Raw genomic sequence first — 18,355 nt, forward strand, 5'->3', positions numbered from 1 at the left:
AAAAGGAGACCCCAAAGACAGTAAGTTAAGCAAAATGGGAAGACAGAGAAATGAGCAGCAGACGAAGGAGCAAAGTAAAAACCCACCACACCAAACAAATGAAGAGGAAATAGGCAGTCTACCTGAAAAATAATTCAGAGTAATGAGAGTAAAGATGATCCAAAATCTTGGAAATAGAATGGAGAAAATACAAGAAAGGTTTAACAGGGACCTAGAAGGACTAAAGAGCAAACAAACAATGATGAACAACACAGTAAATGAAATTAAAAATTCTCTAGAAGGAATCAATAGCAGAATAACTGAGGCAGAAGAATGGATAAGTGACCTGGAAGATAAAATAGTGGAAATAACTACTGCAGAGCAGAATAAAGAAAAAAGAATGAAAAGGATTGCGGACAATCTCAGAGACCTCTGGGACAACATTAAACGCACCAACTTTCGAATTATAGGGGTCTCAGAAGAAGAAGAGAAAAAGAAAGGGACTGAGAAAATATTTGAAGAGATTATAGTTGAAAAATTCCCTAATGTGGGAAAGGAAATAGTCAATCAATTCCAGGAAGCACAGAGAGTTTCACACAGGATAAATCCAAGGAGAAACATGCCAATACACATTAATCAAACTATCAAAAATTAAATGAAAAGAAAAAATATTAAAAGCAGCAAGGGAAAAGCAACAAATAACATACAAGGGAATCTCCATAAGGTTAACAGCTGATCTTTCAGCAGAAACTGCAAGCCAGAAGGGAGTGGCAGGACATATTTAAAGTGATGAAAGGGAAAAACCTACAACCAAAATTACTCTACCCAGCAAGGATCTCATTCAGATTTGATGGAGAAATTAAAACCTTTACAGACAAGCAAAAGCTAAGAGAATTCAGCACCACCAAACCAGCTTTACAACAAATGCTAAAAGAACTTCTCTAGGCAGGAAACACAAGAGAAGGAAAAGACCTACATTAGACCAGATGGACTTAATTGATATTTATAGGACATTCCATCCAAAACCAACAGAATACACTTTCTTCTCAAGTGCTCATTGAACATTCTCCAGGATAGATCATATCTTGGGTCATAAATCAAGCCTTGGAAAATTTAAGAAAATTGAAATCATATCAAGTATCTTTTCCAACCACAATGCTATGAGACTAGATATCAATTACAGAAAAAAAAAACTGTAAAAAATACAAACACATGGAGGCTAAATAATACACTGCTAAATAACCAAGAGATCACTGAAGAAATCAAAGAGGAAATCAAAAAATACCTAGAAACAAATGATAATGAAAACACAACGACCCAAAACCTATGGAATGCAGCAAAAGCAGTTCTAAGAGGGAAATTTATAGCAATACAGTCCTACCTCAAGAAACAAGAAAAATCTCAAACCACCTAACCTTACACCTAAAGCAATTAGAGAAAGAAGAACAAAAAAACCCCAAAGTTAGCAGAAGGAAAGAAATCACAAAGATCAGAGCAGAAATAAATGAAAAAGAAATGAAGGAAACAATTGCAAAGATCAATAAAACTAAAAGCTGGTTCTTTGAGAAGATAAACAAAATTGATAAACCATTAGCCAGACTCATCAAGAATAAAAGGGAGAAGACTCAAATCAACAGAATTAGAGATAAAAAAGGAGAAGTAACAACTGACACTGCAGAAATACAAAGGATCATGAGAGATTACTACAAGCAACTTTATGCCAATAAAATGGACAACCTGGAAGAAATGGACAAATTCTTAGAAAAACGCAACCTTCTGAGACTGAACCAGGAAGAAGTAGAAAATATAAACAGACCAATCACAAGCACTGAAATTGAAACTGTGATTAAAAATCTTCCAACAAACAAAGGCCCAGGACCAGATGGCTTCACAGGCGAATTCTGTCAAACATTTAGAGAAGAGCTAACACCTATCCTTCTCAAACTCTTCCAAAATATAGCAGAGGGAGGAACCCTCCCAAACTCATTCTACAAGGCCACCATCACCCTGATACCAAAACCAGACAAAGATGTCACAAAGAAAGAAAACTACAGGCCAATATCACTGATGAACATAGATGCAAAAATCCTCAACAAAATACTAGCAAACAGAATCCAGTAGCACATTAAAAGGATCATACACCATGATCAAGTGGGATTTATCCCAGGAATGCAAGGATTCTTCAATATACACAAATCAATCAATGTGATACACCATATTAACAAATTGAAGGATAAAAACCATATGATCCTCTCAATAGATGCAGAAAAAGCTTTTGACAAAATTCAACACCTTTTATTTATGATAAAAACCCTCCAGAAAGTAGGCATAGAGGGAACTTACCTCCACATAATAAAGGCCATATATGACAAACCCACAGCCAACATCATTCTCAATGGTGAAAAACTGAAACCATTTCCACTACAATCAGGAAGAAGACAAGGTTGCCCAGTTTCACCGCTATTATTTAACATAGTTTTGGAAGTTTTAGCCACAGCAATCAGAGAAGAAAAAGAAATAAAAGGAATCCAAATCGGAAAAGAAGAAGTAAAACTACCACTGTTTGCAGATGACATGATACTATACATAGAGAATCCTAAAGATGCTACCAGAAAACTACTAGAGCTAATCAATGAATTTGGTAAAGTAGCAGGATACAAAATTAATGCACAGAAATCTCTTGCATTCCTGTACACTAATGATGAAAAATCTGAAAGTGAAATTAAGGAAACACTCCCATTTACCATTGCAACAAAAAGAATAAAATACCTGGGAATAAACCTACCTAAGGAGACAAAAGACCTGTATGCAGAAAACTATAAGACACTGATGAAAGAAATGAAAGATGATACAAACAGTTGGAGGGATTTACCATGTTCTTGGATTGGAAGAATCAACAGTGTGAAAATGACTATACTACCCAAAGCAATCTACAGATTCAATGCAATCCCTATCAAACTACCAATGGCATTTTTCACAGAACTAGAACAAAAAATTTCACAATTTGTATGGAAACACAAAAGACCCCGAATAGTCAAAGCAACCTTGAGAAAGAGAAACGGAGCTGGAGGAATCAGGCTCCCTGACTTCAGACTCTACTATAAAGCTACAGTCATCAAGACAGTATGGTACTGCCACAAAAACAGAAACATAGATTAATGGAACAGGATAGAAAGCCCAGAGATAAACCCACACACATATGGTCACCTTATCTTTGATAAAGGAGGCAAGAATATACAATGGAGAAAAGCTAGCCTCTTCAATAAGTGGTGCTGGGAAAACTGGACAGCTACATGTAAAAGAATGAAATTAGAACACTCTCTAACACCATACACAAAAATAAAGTCAAAATGGATTAAAGACCTAAATGTAAATCCAGACACTATCAAACACTTAGAGGAAAACATAGGCAGAACACTCTATGACATAAATCGCAGCAAGATCCTTTTTGACCCACCTCCTAGAGAAATGGAAATAAAAACAAAAATAAACCAGTGGGACCTAATGAAACTTAAAAGCTTTTGCACAGCAAAAGAAACCATAAACAAGACGAAAAGGCAACCCTCAGAATGGGAGAAAATATTTGCGGGCGAAGCAGCTGACAGATGATTTAGTCCCCAGAATGTACGGGCAGCTCATGCAGCTCAATGTCAAAGGAATGGACGACCCAATCCAGGGATGGGCGGAAGACCTGGATGGACGTTTCTCCAGAGAGGATACACAGATTGCCAACAAACGCCTGAAGGGATGTTCAGCATTGCTGGTGGTTGGAGAGGTGCAGATCAGGACTGCAGTGGGGTGTCACCTCACGCCGGTCAGAGTGGCCATCATCGAAAGGTCTGCAGGTGGTGAATCCTGGAGAGGGTGCTGCGGGGGGCTCTTGCACTGTTGGTGGGAGTGTGGATTGGTGCAGCCACTGTGGGGAACAGTGTGGAGGTTCCTTAGAAAACTAGAAATGGAACTGCCATGTGACCCAGCAGTCCCACAGCCGGGCATGTTCCCTGAGAAAACCATAGTTCAGAAGGAGTCATGTTCCCCAGTGTTCACTGCAGCACTATTTCCAATAGCCAGGACATGGAAGCAACCTAAGTGTCCATCGACAGATGAAGGGATAAAGAAGATGTGGCACATATATACAATGGAATGTCACTTAGCCCTAAAAAGAAACGAAATTGAGTTATTTGTAGTGAGGTGGATGGGCCTGGAGTCTGTCATGCAGAGTGGGGTGAGTCAGGAAGAGAAAAACGGATCCTGTATGCTAACACATATATATGGAACCTAAAAAAAAAATTGGTTCTGAAGAACCTAGGGGTAGGGCGGGAATGGAGACGCAGACGTAGATAATGGACTTGAGGACACGGGGAGGGGGAAGGGTAAACTGGGACGAAGTGAGAGAGTGGCATGGACATATCTACACTACCAAACGTAAAATAGCTAGCTAGTGGGAAGCAGCCGCATAGCACAGGGAGATCAGCTCGGTGCTTTGTGAGCACCTAGAGGGGTGGGATGGGGAGGGTGGGAGGGAGACGCAAGAGGGAGGAGATATGGGGATATATGCATATGTATAGCTGATACACTTTGTTATAAAGCAGAAACTAACACACCATTGTAAAGCAATTATACTCTAATATAGATGTTAAAAAAAATCATAAAAACCAAGAGTTTCTAGCTTAGTCCCATAAAATCAGAATTACAGTGTACTTCAAATCAGTATTGCTCTAAATCAGCATAATCCATTCATCACACTAATTATGAGTAATAATTACATAAATAATCAGAATTACAGTGTACTTCAAATCAGTATTGCTCTAAATCAGTATAATCCATTCATCACACTACCTATGCATAATAATTACTCATTTGGAAGAGTTTCTTGAATAGTCCGCAGCCTTGAATCAATGTTTTCTATTTAGTACAATCATGGCATTGGGGATCTTTTTTTTTTTTTTAATTCTAAAAATAATATGGACTTAGGATAAAGAAATGACAGTTCACCTTTTTTTAGTCCCATTCCTCAGAGGGATATTAACACTGCCTTTTATAAGCATTCAGATTATTTTTTTACTGAATTTATATGTAAATGACATCAGTTGATTGACATCAGTTAGTTTCCTCCTCAACAACCTTGTGAATGGAAGCATACCATCTGATATTTCTTTGTTTTCAAATAAATAGCATCACACTGCACATCTGCACTTGCCTTTTATTTAAGCTAATGCTGAACCTTGGGTGTTCTCATGTATGATTACATGCATATTTGCTTTATTTCATGGCTGCACACTATTCCACTGTATGGAGATAGCATTTTTTCATCATTTCCCTTCTGGTGGCTATTTATGTTGTTTTTTCCTTTGCTGGTATAAATATGTGGTATTTTTATATTATTGTTTAGTTGTGCAAATCCTTGAGATAAAAAAAACTGGATCAACTGGCGTGTATTTTTAAACCTAGTGATCTGTTGCATGTTTCACACTGGCATGAAAGCCAATGCTAATGTTTAGGAAGGGAAGGTACCTATATCAGGAGAGGTGTCCCTGGAATAGTTTAGAATAGAGCCTTTGCTCTTCTACAGTGTGTGAGCTGATTCACAGACATTTTGTGTTTATAGCACTCGCTGGCAAACGACATGTTATAATTCTACTGGATTTTATTATCCCCATCCTTGATTATGGGAAGCTCTTCGCAGACACACTGAACTTTCATTGTGAAGATGGGGCTTGGTGATTTCAGGGACGTAGAGGAGACAAGATAAATGCTAACGATTGCTATTTCGGAAACTATCGTGAATTTGCTTATTTGGTATGTAGATATGGAATAATAAGTCTTGTTACTAGTATTACAAATACTCAGGCAAGCCTTTGCCCTAAATTATTGATTATTCCTCAGGACTCAGGCCATTCTAAATGTCCATTGGTTGGTCTTTCTACAATGACACAGGCTGTAAGAAGTGTTGTTTATAAAATATCGAATCCAACTCTGGATAACTCAAGCAAAAAAGGAATTGATGAAGGACATGGGTAGTTCATTATAATCACCAGAAAATGAGAGGTCAGGTACAGAAAATAAACAACAACCAACAGTGGACCTGATGGCCAAGGCCAAGGTCATGCTGTGCTCCGGTTAGGGCCTCACTGCTGACTCCACTACTCCTGGACCTCCCCGCACCTTTAGGCTCCCGACTTCACCGCTGCCACCAAGAATCATCTCATGCGTGCCTCCCTTAAGACTCAAAGTCCTAGGTGGGACTTTCTGATTGGCTGAGCCTAGGTCACGTGCTCAAGTGCCAGTCACAGAGGACTCTGGGAGAGGCAATTATCTGACACCCTTTGCCTTTCCGCTTGGGAAATCTACCAAGACCCACACAATGGGGAACTGTCCCTCAATAGAGAGAGAGTTCAAGGCCCCATAGCCAAATAAACAAGTAATGAGAATTGATGGCCACGGTGAGTTTTCCAGTTCTGTTTCTGGAATGACATTATAAGGATTTATGATTCTCTTTATTGGTGCCTCCTTAAAAGCAGCAGGTTAGCTCCTTATAACCTTGTCTAACCTCCATCCCTTGGCGTATGTTGTTATTCTTCTTAGTGATTCCCAGCAATAGCAATAATGCTTCATCGTCACCTAGCGCTTGTGGTTTTCTCAATGTAGGTTCCATGTAGGGTGGCATTTAATTAACTAGCCTCTATGTAGTAGGAATAATTCCTCCCCATGTTTACTTTTTTTGACATACCTGTTTTTTTTTTAAAACCCTCTCCCTATCCAAACACTAACCTGCCATTCCCACTTGCGTCCTCAGCAACATTCAAGAGCTCCATTTTAGTCACTGCACTGAAGACTGGGCTTTTGTCCTTATATTTCCGGACCCTCATTGATCCCACTTTTTCCTGCCCATCAAACCACTGCTCACCAGCTCAAATCATTCATCCAGCCAGAGGGGTCCCTCCTGCCCAATCCAGGGTCCTTATGCATATATTACCCATTGCCCTAAACGGAAATAAGACCCTGCATTTTGAGTGGAATAAAATACCCATATTTGTATTATTTTTAATTTTTAGTATTCCAGAAATGTGCAAGTAGCAAATTATTTCCTATATTTTATATTTTGCATATTTCTTCTATGAACTTTTGTGAAAAAAGCTGAAATGGAATAAAAATATTTCAGTGAATTCTGTAAAAACTTACATGCAACCAGCTGTGTGTTTTTTGGGCAAGTAGAGAAGCTATCTGGGTCTCATCTGAAAGGCTGAATGTTGGGCCAGATGATTTCTGATTTTTTCTTCAACTGTACTCTTCCATGAATTTTCAAAAGTCCATGAACAGAAGTGGGGGCTGACAGAGGAGGGGACTTGAAGCAACATTATAGAGTAGCACTCCTCATTTTACTCACTTTATCTGAAAATGAGAATCATAATTGATATTTTTGGAGTAGCTTGTGGGTAGATGAGTTCGTTGATGCCACATGAGTTCATTGTAAGCTACTTTAAGACCTTCATATACATCTCCTGGAGATCTTTTTGCAATAAAAACCATAAGCATGAAAGGCTCACTTCTTGTTCTGGGCACCCCATGCTTTATTAAAACATATTAGTAATTATTATTTTGAGGTGTGAGAATGGCATTGTGTTTAGGCTTTTTAAAAAGTTTTTATCTTTTAGAATAGGATTTCTCAAGCTGAGCACTACCGACATTTGGGGATTATTCTTTGTTGGGGGAGGGGGGAGGCTGTCCTGTGCATCGTAGGATGTTTAGTGGCATCCCTGGCCTCCGCCCACTAGATGCCAGTGGGACCCCTTTCCCAGTTGTGACAACCAAACATGTCTCCAGACATTGCCAAATGTCCCCAGGGTAGGGGGGAAGGCAACTTCACCCCCAACTGAGAGCCACTATTTTAGAGATACATACCGAAATATTTTTGGATATGATACTAGGATGTCTGGTAGGGGGTGGTGGAGGATGTGGCCATGGATGTGGTAGGATTGGCCAAGGGCTGTTGGTTGTTTGGGCTGAGTGATGAGTTCTGGGGCTTCACTGTATTATTTTGATGACTACTCTTTTGTATGTTAGAAATTCTCTAAAAGAAAAGCACACAAAAACATTGCTTTGAGACATCAGTGGCATCAATTTAAAATCCATTAGCCTGCAGAGTGTCTTGCTTTGGAGAGAATATTAAGAGCTGAAGATAGAGGAGGTAGAATATCACTCACACTCTTGACTAACTGGTGTTGACCATTCTGGAGACATACTGAGTTTTGAATGGTTACTCTGAGCTCCTTAACCAGCCTTGCCGGCGTCGGGCCACCATGATTGTTTGTTCCCTGGTCATCTTGCCAAATTGAAGACTGGAACTCCATGACTCGTGGAAGGCTTCTGACCTCCCGGTGGCCAGCACACTCCTCATGTAGGCCGTCTGCATCAGTGCAGCTGTGTCTCAGCCCTGCCGCCTTCAGGGCTGTTGCTTAGAGACAGGTTTCCCTTATTAATAAGTCTCATGGGCATGGCCATGCCCAGTGAGAAAGAGGCAGGGGAAGGTTTAGCCTGACTGGAAATCGAGGAATATCAGCAGGGATCCAATTAATAATGCATAATTACCATTAGGCCTGAGATATTTTTTTCAGCCTGGGAAACGTAACTGGAACTTTGCTTGAGACCAGGCAGAGCAGCTTCCAGAACCTTTATTTTGAGGCTGAGAACTGCGGTGATCCAGAACAGAGCAGGAGCCATTAAGGAGTCCTTTGGGGATGACGATGTGGGGCGGGTGGTAGAGATGAGTTTGGGCAGGCGAGCAGTAGAATATCAAAGTGATTCTTTTTCATATTTAAGGGAAATAATCAGTGATGTCTAGAGAAACTGGCAATTCATAATTCTCACCTGCAGAGAAAAAAATGCAGCTATAACTGATTTAGTAGAGTCCAGGGCTACTTCCAACCTTGAAGACAGTAGAAGGTGGAGCTAAGAGATGTAATTCCACCCCTTTGGAGGCATGCTAACCTTAGTAAGGCAGGTTACTGAACCCCACTACACCTCTGTTTCCTCATCTGTAAATCCAGGACAATAATTGTGCTCATCTCTTAGAATTGTTGTGAGGGTTACATGAGTTAGTACACTAAAGGGTTTAGAATGGTGCCTGGCACAGAGTTGAAATAGGCGATGGTTACTTTCAGCTAGAACTAGACTTTTCTGGCCAGACAGAGCAAATGTCATCTAGGCCAGACAATTTGAGAGTCTGGGAGAAAAGACCCATTCCATAAAATGCAGTGATCATTAACGGTCATTCCTTTGGATTAACAAATTTCTTGCTTTTCCCATTTTGGGGAGGGTTAGCACGTAGTGTGGGGGGACGTTTATTAAATTCTGTTTCCCTGACAGCAGAGCAGTTCTCAGGGGATGGGAATCTGGACGAGGTGAAGGTAGGAGAAGTAAGGGGGAATCTGGGTTATGGGGCTCCTGGAGGGACTGAGATTTATAAGACAGAGGCCAGGGATGCTGGGAGATGGGTGAGGGGTCCCCAATATGCTGTTTTAAAATGATTTCTGAGCTAAGAACCTCCTGACTTAAAGTAAGTGTGCTAAATTGAATGTGCCCCATATCAAAAGGATCAAACTATCCATTCGGGTGCTATTTGTGCTATTCATGTATTAAAGACTCACAAAAACTTTGTCCCTTTGAGATACGTGTGTGTGTGTGTGTGTGTGTGTGTGTGTGTGTGTGTGTTTAAACGCCATCTCCCAGATGGCATGCAGACCCTTTTTGGTGTCATTTCAAATCTGGGAGTGAATCTGGTAGCTATCTTTGTTGCCAGAATTTTATTATTAAATGAGGTTACAAGAAATTCGAATACTCCAGATTTAGGTGCTCTTTATTCTGCCTTTGATGTTTTTCTTTTCAGCCAGCAAATTTTTCCGGCTTTTGTCTAAATACTGCTCCAAGTCAGAACGAGGGCTTCTCACCTCCTTCCAAGGGTGACCCAAGCATTGTCTGATTTTGTTTGCTTGCTCTCTGTACTCCATTCCCAGGGTCGTCCTCAGATCTCTCCCATCAGAAAAAAACCCAGAGTATGAATTAAAATTGCTGTTTCCTGGCTGAACCCCAGATCTTCCGAATTTGAATTTCTGAGTGGGGTTCAGGAAACTGTATTTCTACCAAACGTCCCAAGGGATTCTGAGACGTACTGATGTTTGGGAACTGTGGCCTGATACCTTCAACCCCGAGTCTGCCCACCTCCCCCCTAGCAAATTCCTCAGCATTCTTATCTGCTGTCTTATCCACCCAGGGAGCTCCCTTCCCAGACATGTACCATCAAGTTTGCTTTCCTAGGAAGGTAGGCTCTTGATATGAGCTTTGTGGTGAGGAGGGGAGAAAACAGTTTTTATCTAAAGCTCAGAGTTTGTATCTTGAGCCTCAGACAGAAAATGTAAACAGGATGAGTCATCCAAGGAAAAGTTGAAAAGGTCTGCTAGCCTGAGCTGATAGAGAGACAGCCTTGTGAATCTGACTATGTGAAACCATGCTCTTGGGTCAGTAAAGACTGACAGAATGAAACTGATGATTTACTGATAGGGATGTGGTGAGACTGGCACTTTGATTATCTACCTGTGGACACTGTCTGACCCTGAGATTCCACTCATTACGGTAAAATAGCCTGTGTATCCTCCGAGGTGAATGGGGCTTGGTCCTGACTCAGACCTCATTGCTCTTGTGTCATGCATAATTCCAAGAAGATGGATTATCAAGATTGCTTAGGCCTCTGGAAATGGCAAGCTGCTGATTAAAAGCAACTTGCAAGAACAAGGGGAGTAAGCAGACACAGGTACTTTGGCAAGAGGCAAAATTGACAGACTTTAGAATTCTGGAAAATTTGGTTATGTGGGGCTCATCATTCCATGATTGTGATATATGTTAGGTGGGAATACAATGATACTTGTAAAAATTGAGTACTCCCAACTTGAAGACTTTACCTTAAGAATCTTCCAGTACTTAAAAAAAAGGTGGGCCATTGGTGATCGCATATAATGTTGACTACTTAGTGATGGAGAAATAGGAATAAGGACAGGTAAAAGGCCTTATACAGGTCATGGAATTGAGTCAGTAATGATCCAGGGGCTGGGACTAGGTCCCAAACAGGTCTCCCCAAATTTATACATTTTGTTTCATTAAAAAAAAAAAAATGACAGCCTAAAAACCGCTATTGAGCCTCTCTTCCATTTGATTGTCCTAAATTTCTTTTAGCCTTAGCTGATTACCAAAGCATTACATTAGCAAAATGCTTCCTGTGAGTGTAGGGACATTTAAGCTGGAAATACAATACTCAAGTGATTAGAATCAGTGTTCTCTATACAAGAATAAGTGATAGCTCAGGTGTTTCTCTGCATCCAGGGAAGAAATAAAATCAAGTTCTGGCATCCTTCTGTAAATATTAGCTAATTTCAGATATTTCCAGTAGTACCATTACAAAATACAGGAGGTAACAGTCCAAATTCTAAAATAAAATTGAGTAGTATTTTGCCTAATTGTGTAACCCTTATATATCAGGTTATGTTAAAAGAAAAAACTTAGTGTTTGTGGTTATCTGAGGAAATGAACTAAATAAGTAAGGCAGTAACATTGTGTTAGATCGAGGAGTGCCTCCCTCTGATTTTTGTCACATAAAATATACAAGGGGGGAAATGTACAAGGAGGGGAAATATACAAAGGAGGAAACATGTAGACTCACCTTGGGCAACATTCTAACCTGCCCTGGTCCCAATCACTCCATTGATAAACTGGGAATATTATTGCTCATGGAACACAGCTCCCCCCAAAATTAATGATGTTGACAAATGACCCTCAAACTCCAAACGTGGTTTCTGAGATGATCGATGACGGTTGCATGGAGGACTGGGGTCTTAGATCAGGAAGAAACTTCGGTTATGCAGTGCTGTTCTCGACCGTTAGGTGAAGGACGGGGATCAGAGAGGTGAAGTGTCTTCGCCGCCTCTTTTCATGTACTTTCTGTGGTGCATAATAATGGTCAGGTTGTGTTCCTCTCAGTTCTGGGAGTTGCTGCAAGGCAAGAGGTGTATCTTAATCATCTTGATGTCCCTCTGTCCTAGCAGAGTGCCAAGAACACAGCAGATGTTTGCTGTTTATGAAATAAGTTGCTAAAGCAAGTCATAAAAGGAGTGTCCCTGGTAACCAGACTCCCAGGCAGCCCTTCTTTCATTAAATCTCAGCTTTGTAAACGTTCTTGACAAATATGTCAGTTCAGAACATTCTGGACTCAGGGAGGGATTTGTCTCAGCAGCATCTCTTGCTGGAGCAAGATGTTTAAATTCCTTTTATGAAGGTCATGGCGAAGTCTGCACACATATGATCTGTTTCATTGGGCTCTTTCTCCCTGCTGTGGGTCCCTTGAGGACGCTGACCTTGAATTAGTCATCTTTATGTCACTGGAGGCTAGCACGGTGCCCAGGGCCCACTAGTGCTCCTGCAAGTGTAGGTTAATGTTTTCTAACGCTTCCTGAGCACTAACCAGGTGCCATGCACCTTTCCAAAGCACTTTCCCTGATGAACCCTTTAATCCTCGCAGCGGCATTATTACTGTTATTTCAGCTTTACAGATGGAGAAACAGGCACAGAGAAGTTCGGAACCTAATCCAAGGTCACACAGCTAGTCATTAGAGGAGCCAGGATTGGAACCAAAGGAATCTGGCTCCAGGGCTGACCATACTAGCAATTCCCCAAGTTTTGGTCTCAGCCCCCCCTTTGTACTCTTACAATTTATCAAGGACCTCAAAGAGCCTCTCTTTATGTGGGCCAAATCTCTCCAAATGGACCATAGTAGAAATTAAACCTGAGAAATTTTATAATATTTATTTATTAATATATTTAAATATAACAATAAGCTCATTGTGTGTTAACGTGACGTGTTCTTATTTTTAAAAAACCAGCTCTATTTTCCTAAACACAAAAACATGTAATGAGAAGAGTGGCCATGTTTTACACTGTTGCAAATCTCTTTAATGACTGACTTCATAGCAGACGCTGGATTCGCTCGTCATCAGCTCTGCGTTCAGTCTGTTGACATACACTGTGGAGCCTCTGGGAAACTCCGCTGTTCGCTTGGAAGAGAATGAGAGAGAATAAGGCACACGGTACCTTGGGTTTCAGCCATCCCCAGGGCTCCCCCTGGGCATAGTTGGGACTGTAGGTCACTCCCTTTCTGCGTGAGCCCTGGCATGGGTTGAGAGTCACAAAAATGAGCCTGTGCTGGCCGGGAGGCCTTCATGCTGCAGAGGTGAGCAACGATGCGTCCTCCTCTAACCTGGCACAGACCATAAAACCAATCCGTGTGCTTTCCTGCCTCTGTGCCTGTGTTCTTGCTGTGCCCTCTTCCCAGCATGCTGTTTTCCTTCAGGCAGCTTTCTGGAGGCCCAGGCTGGACCAAGTGCCCCCGTCTTCTGGGCTCATAGCTCCCCAAATAGAGCTCCATGGTGACCATCACCACATTACATCACATCTCGCTACCCCTGACTGAGCGCTCTCCAAGAGCAGGGGTTTAGAATTTTGTCCTCTTCCCATTTCCAGCATTGAGGGCAGAGTTGCAGAGCAAAGTGCTAGGGAACATGGGGATGGAGGAGAAAAATTTGACCTGAAGATGGAGGGAAAGTTCCTGGAGAAGGGGGATTGGACCTGGTCTGGAGGCAGCGGGGAGGGAAGGGTAATCCTGTGATGTGGAGAAGTCGGAGCCTGGCCAGGGGCATCTCCTGGAGAAAGAGTGAAGTGCTGGATGTGGTCGGAGGGTCTGGGGAAAAGGGGCTGGTGGAAGACAAAGCTGGGAAGGCGAGAGAGGGCACAGTGTCACCTGTGTACAGAAGTCACAGCTCCTTGGATGAAAGGAGCTCATCTGATCTCGCCCCCTGTGAGTTCCAGAGCAATTGGACGGTCAGTAATACTGATGCAGGCTCAGGGCAGGGAATGAATATTCAGACCTTTTAGAGGAGATGAAACTGCTTTTGCTGAGCAGCAGCCAACAGACATCACATTCGGGAAACTTCTGGCCCCGGACTGGCTGTCAGACTGGTTGTATCAGAGCAAGGTCTTATGTAAAAGATGCTCACAGCCACTGGGGGGGTAGGTCTATTTATTCTCAAGGACGTAGGCCATAGTCCTCGTACAAACACAAGAGAAGCTACATGACTAGGAGTCAGAGTACTTAAGGCAGGGATTTATTTTTAGGTGACGGCAAGAAATACATTTTTCCTTTTTGTGTTTCAGCTGCCATTGTGGCTAGTTTTTATTACTCTGGAGAGAGGCAAAGCCAAGAATTTCTTGTAGACATTATTTCCCAGCAAGTGTCATGTCTTCAAATGCATGGAAACATCTTCCCCTTGATCTATTTATTCCAGACATTCAGCGTGGCACCATTTAATAAATTATTATTACGAACTTAACACCATTGAAAAACTACTACTATTATTATTAAAATGGTGCTCATTGAAGAATTTGAAAGTACAGAAAAACAAAATGAAGCAGGAAAATATCCCCTCACTTATAATGCCAAACACCAAGATTCTGATCCCTCTCTGGTGGTCTCCCAAGATGTCTGCCATCAGTTCCTTCTCTCCGTGTATGCACATGCTCTTCTGCCTTTCAAGAGGTGGGGTCTATCTCCCCTGGAATCTGGGCTGATGTCCTGCATTGCTCTGACCACTAGAAGTCTAAAAAGGTACTGCTGTGCTCAGACTTCAAGAGGCCTAGCAAATTTCACTTTCCCTCTAGAAACTAGCTGCCGTGTAAAAAGTCTGACTATGTAGCGACTCCATGCTGTGAGGAAGCCCAAGCTAGTAATGTGGAAAGGCCACACAGAGGAGAGCCAAGGTGTCTGACCTGTGAGGAAAGCCTTCTCGAACCTTCCAGCCTAGCCTAGCCTAGCCACCAGTTCAGTGCAGTTGAATTTGTGACCTCAGCTGATGTCACATGGAGCAGAAAACCACCCAAGACCAGCCTACCCACAGAATCATGAGAAATAATAAATAATTATTGCTTTATGACACTAAATTTTGCTGAGTTTGTTTTTAGGCGACAAGCAAATAACCCCTTTATATCTTAGAATGTTTTTTTAGTATCCTTTTTCAAAGCGTTTTTAGTAGAGTCACACTCATACGATCAATACAATTGGTTTTTAGCACTTTTCACTTCACATTGTAGAATATGAATTTTCTCATTTTATCGAAATGCTATGACTGTGTTTAATAACTGTATTTGATTGTGGGGACGTATTATCACATGGGCCAATCAGATCCCCCCTCCTAGGAAGGTAGAATTGGGACAAAGTGATTCTGGTCAATGTTTGTGACTAGGGTAGCCACATTTGGACACTGTACAAACAGAAAGAGAAAATCAGTTATAGAGACAAAGAAGGAAGAAGCAGGCACAGGGAGAGAAGAGCAAAAGGAGACACTGCAGCCCACAGGGAGTCTCCCCAGAGTCTGTTGGTATTCTAGTTCTAACCCTTGTGTGCAACCCTCTGTGTTCCATGAAATACTTGAACATTTGTTTTTAATAAATTCTTCATTTACTCTTAAACCACTTTGAGAGACTTTGGTTCCCTACAACCAAATGACTTTTGAATGAGGCTGATGGTTTCTGAAGAAATGCAAAAGGGAATATCATCTGGGAGAGGCAGGGAGACCTTCTTTTCTGGAGGATGCAGTTGCCTTTGCAGACTTCAGTTCCCTGATGATGAGTCAGCTTTCCAACTTGGAATTGAGTAATTCACAGACAGCTTGTGCAGAGTAATTCTAGTGATGGATGTACAGTTTATCTATAGATGTCCACTGTTAAGATCCACTTCTGGTGCTGAATTCTGACTCAAGAAGGCATAGAAGCTATATTAGTCTGTTTGAGCTACCATAACAAATACTTGTTTCAACTTAAAAAACAGAAATGTGTTTTCTCACGGTTCTAGAGGATGGGAAGTCCAACATCAAGGTGCCAGTCAATTTGGTTCCTGGTGAGATCCCTTCTCACTCTCCTCAAATTTGCGGGGGATGGGAGAGATCGCTCTTCTTCTCCTTATAAGGCTACCAATGCTATTGGATTAGGGCCCCACCCTTTATACCTCATTTAACCTTAATTTCTTCCTAAAAGCCCTATCTCCAAATACAGTCACATTGGGAGTTAGGACTTCAACATATGAATTTTGGGGGAACATAATTCAGTCCATAGCAGAGGCCAAAAACCATATGAGTCCCGGAGAGAATAGTACCAACTTACCCACTTGTAGAATGGGGACATTAATAATTGCCACCTTTGTCTGAACGCATAAAGCAAAACTGTCCAAAAGGAAAAAAAAAAATTGTCACCTTAGTACACTGAAGCTATGACGAAGATTATTGCTTCAGTTTTCCAAAATCAGTTATGGTTTGTGAAATTCAGGACATCTGAACATTGTGTGTATGTACATATATATCCATAATTAATATGGTATTTCTAGGGTAAGCGCCCAGAAACTATTTTATATAAGCATGCACAGATGTACCTCATGTGTTGAAGATAGTTAATTTATTTGTAGGCAATTTTCTTCTTTTTTTAAAAATTTATTTTATTCTTGGCTGCGTCGGGTCTTAGCTGTGGCATGTGGGATCTTCATTGCAGCATGCGGGATCTTTCCTTGCGGTGTGCGGGCTTTCTCTCTCTAGATGAGGCGCGCGGGCTCAGTAGTTGTGGCACACGGGCTGAGTTGCCCTGCAGCATGTGGGATGTTAGTTCCCCGACCAGGGATTGAACCCGTGTCCTCTGCATTGGAAGGCGGTTTCTTTACCACTGGACCACGAGGGAAGTCCCGGCAATTTTCTTCCTGAATAAATTACTTGATGATTGTATTTTTCCATGAAAGACCATGAAGAATGTTCCAGATTTACTCTCTAGTGCTTTAGATGTCCAGCAACCTTGCCAATGTGTGGCCTTAAACATGCCGCATCAAGACGGAGATCTGTTAGAACCATTCTCTATAGCTGCCCTTTTCTATACGGTATACACATGTGGCTATTAAGTAACTGAAATGTGTCAAATCCAAGTTCAGATATTCCGTAGGTGTAACATACGTACCTAACTTTGAAGATTTAGTACAAAAAAGAATATAAAACGTCTAGTAATTTTTATGTTGATTTCATGTTGAAATGATAATATTTTAGATATATTGAGTTAAAGAAAATGTAGTGTATTAATGTCACCTGTTTCTTTATACTTTTAAAAAATGTGGCTCCTGGAAAATTTTAAATTATATATATGGTTCACTTTTGTGGCTCACGTTATATTTCCAATGGAGAGCACTATTCTATAGAGTTGACTTCAGCTTTTTGTGAGTTTCATCAGCTGGTAGCATTAAATCTCTACAGTGTCTCTCCTCAGGGGCTCTAAGAACTAGAGCAAGAATGGAAGAACTGGGGTGCGTTCTTTGATGCCTTCCTTGGTGCCTCTCTCAGCTCCTGGACACTATTTGCTGTTCTTAAGTATCTCAGCAATGCCCTTCCCAAGACATCTCCCTGAGCTCTGCAGCTGCTCATTATTCTTTTTCTTTTTCATCTCCCCCAAACTAACACCGCCTCAGCCTAGGGATCTCACACGGTTAAGCAGAATGGGGGCTTTCAAAACTTTCCCACAAGAGTGTAAAAGACAGTCTCTCCATTACCCCGTTAGAGGTGAGATCATGAAGCGCTCCAGTGGGATAACTTCTGGCAAAGTGTCCCAGTAAAAAGGTGTATTTCCAAAAGTCAGGAGGGAGGTATTTGGGAGTAATGTATTGAAACCAAGCTTTGGCGATGCACAGCTATTCTGTAAATAGATTAACCTTCTCTCTGCTGAAGGCAGAGTTGGGAGTCTTCCAAACAATATTATATGGCTCAAACTGACGTCCCCTAAAACAATCCCTACCTGTTTCCGTATCAGCCCCTCCACCCCTGGCCCCATATCCTCTTCCACTATTAAAAATCTTTAAAATTCAGAAGGAGCCGTTACTGACCCGATCACTTCTGTTGCACAACCATCCATCCGATGTTTTTAGCTGTGGTCCATTATTGATGGTTCGCTCTCCTTTGGAGGGATGTGTTTCTCATGCACTCATTGTGTATTTATATACGAGCCCATCCCCAAAGTTCTTGAAGTTGCGAGGTACCTTACCTTTCGTAGGTATACAAACGGGCTCTCCCCGCTGTTGTTCTGTCAAACTGGGACTTCTCCTGAAGGAAAATAATTCCACGAGCACATCAGTCCTGCTGCGAACAAATAGCAGGGCAGGCCCTTTCTGGATTTTTCAAGTAGATTCAGGTAGGGGACTGGGCTTTTAAAAAAAAGGTCCCCCTCAATTAACCCATAGTCTATAAAAATTAGCCGAGAC

The sequence above is a fragment of the Balaenoptera musculus genome, chromosome X (assembly GCF_009873245.2).
Source record: "Balaenoptera musculus isolate JJ_BM4_2016_0621 chromosome X, mBalMus1.pri.v3, whole genome shotgun sequence".
NCBI classification, from domain to species: domain Eukaryota; kingdom Metazoa; phylum Chordata; class Mammalia; order Artiodactyla; family Balaenopteridae; genus Balaenoptera; species Balaenoptera musculus.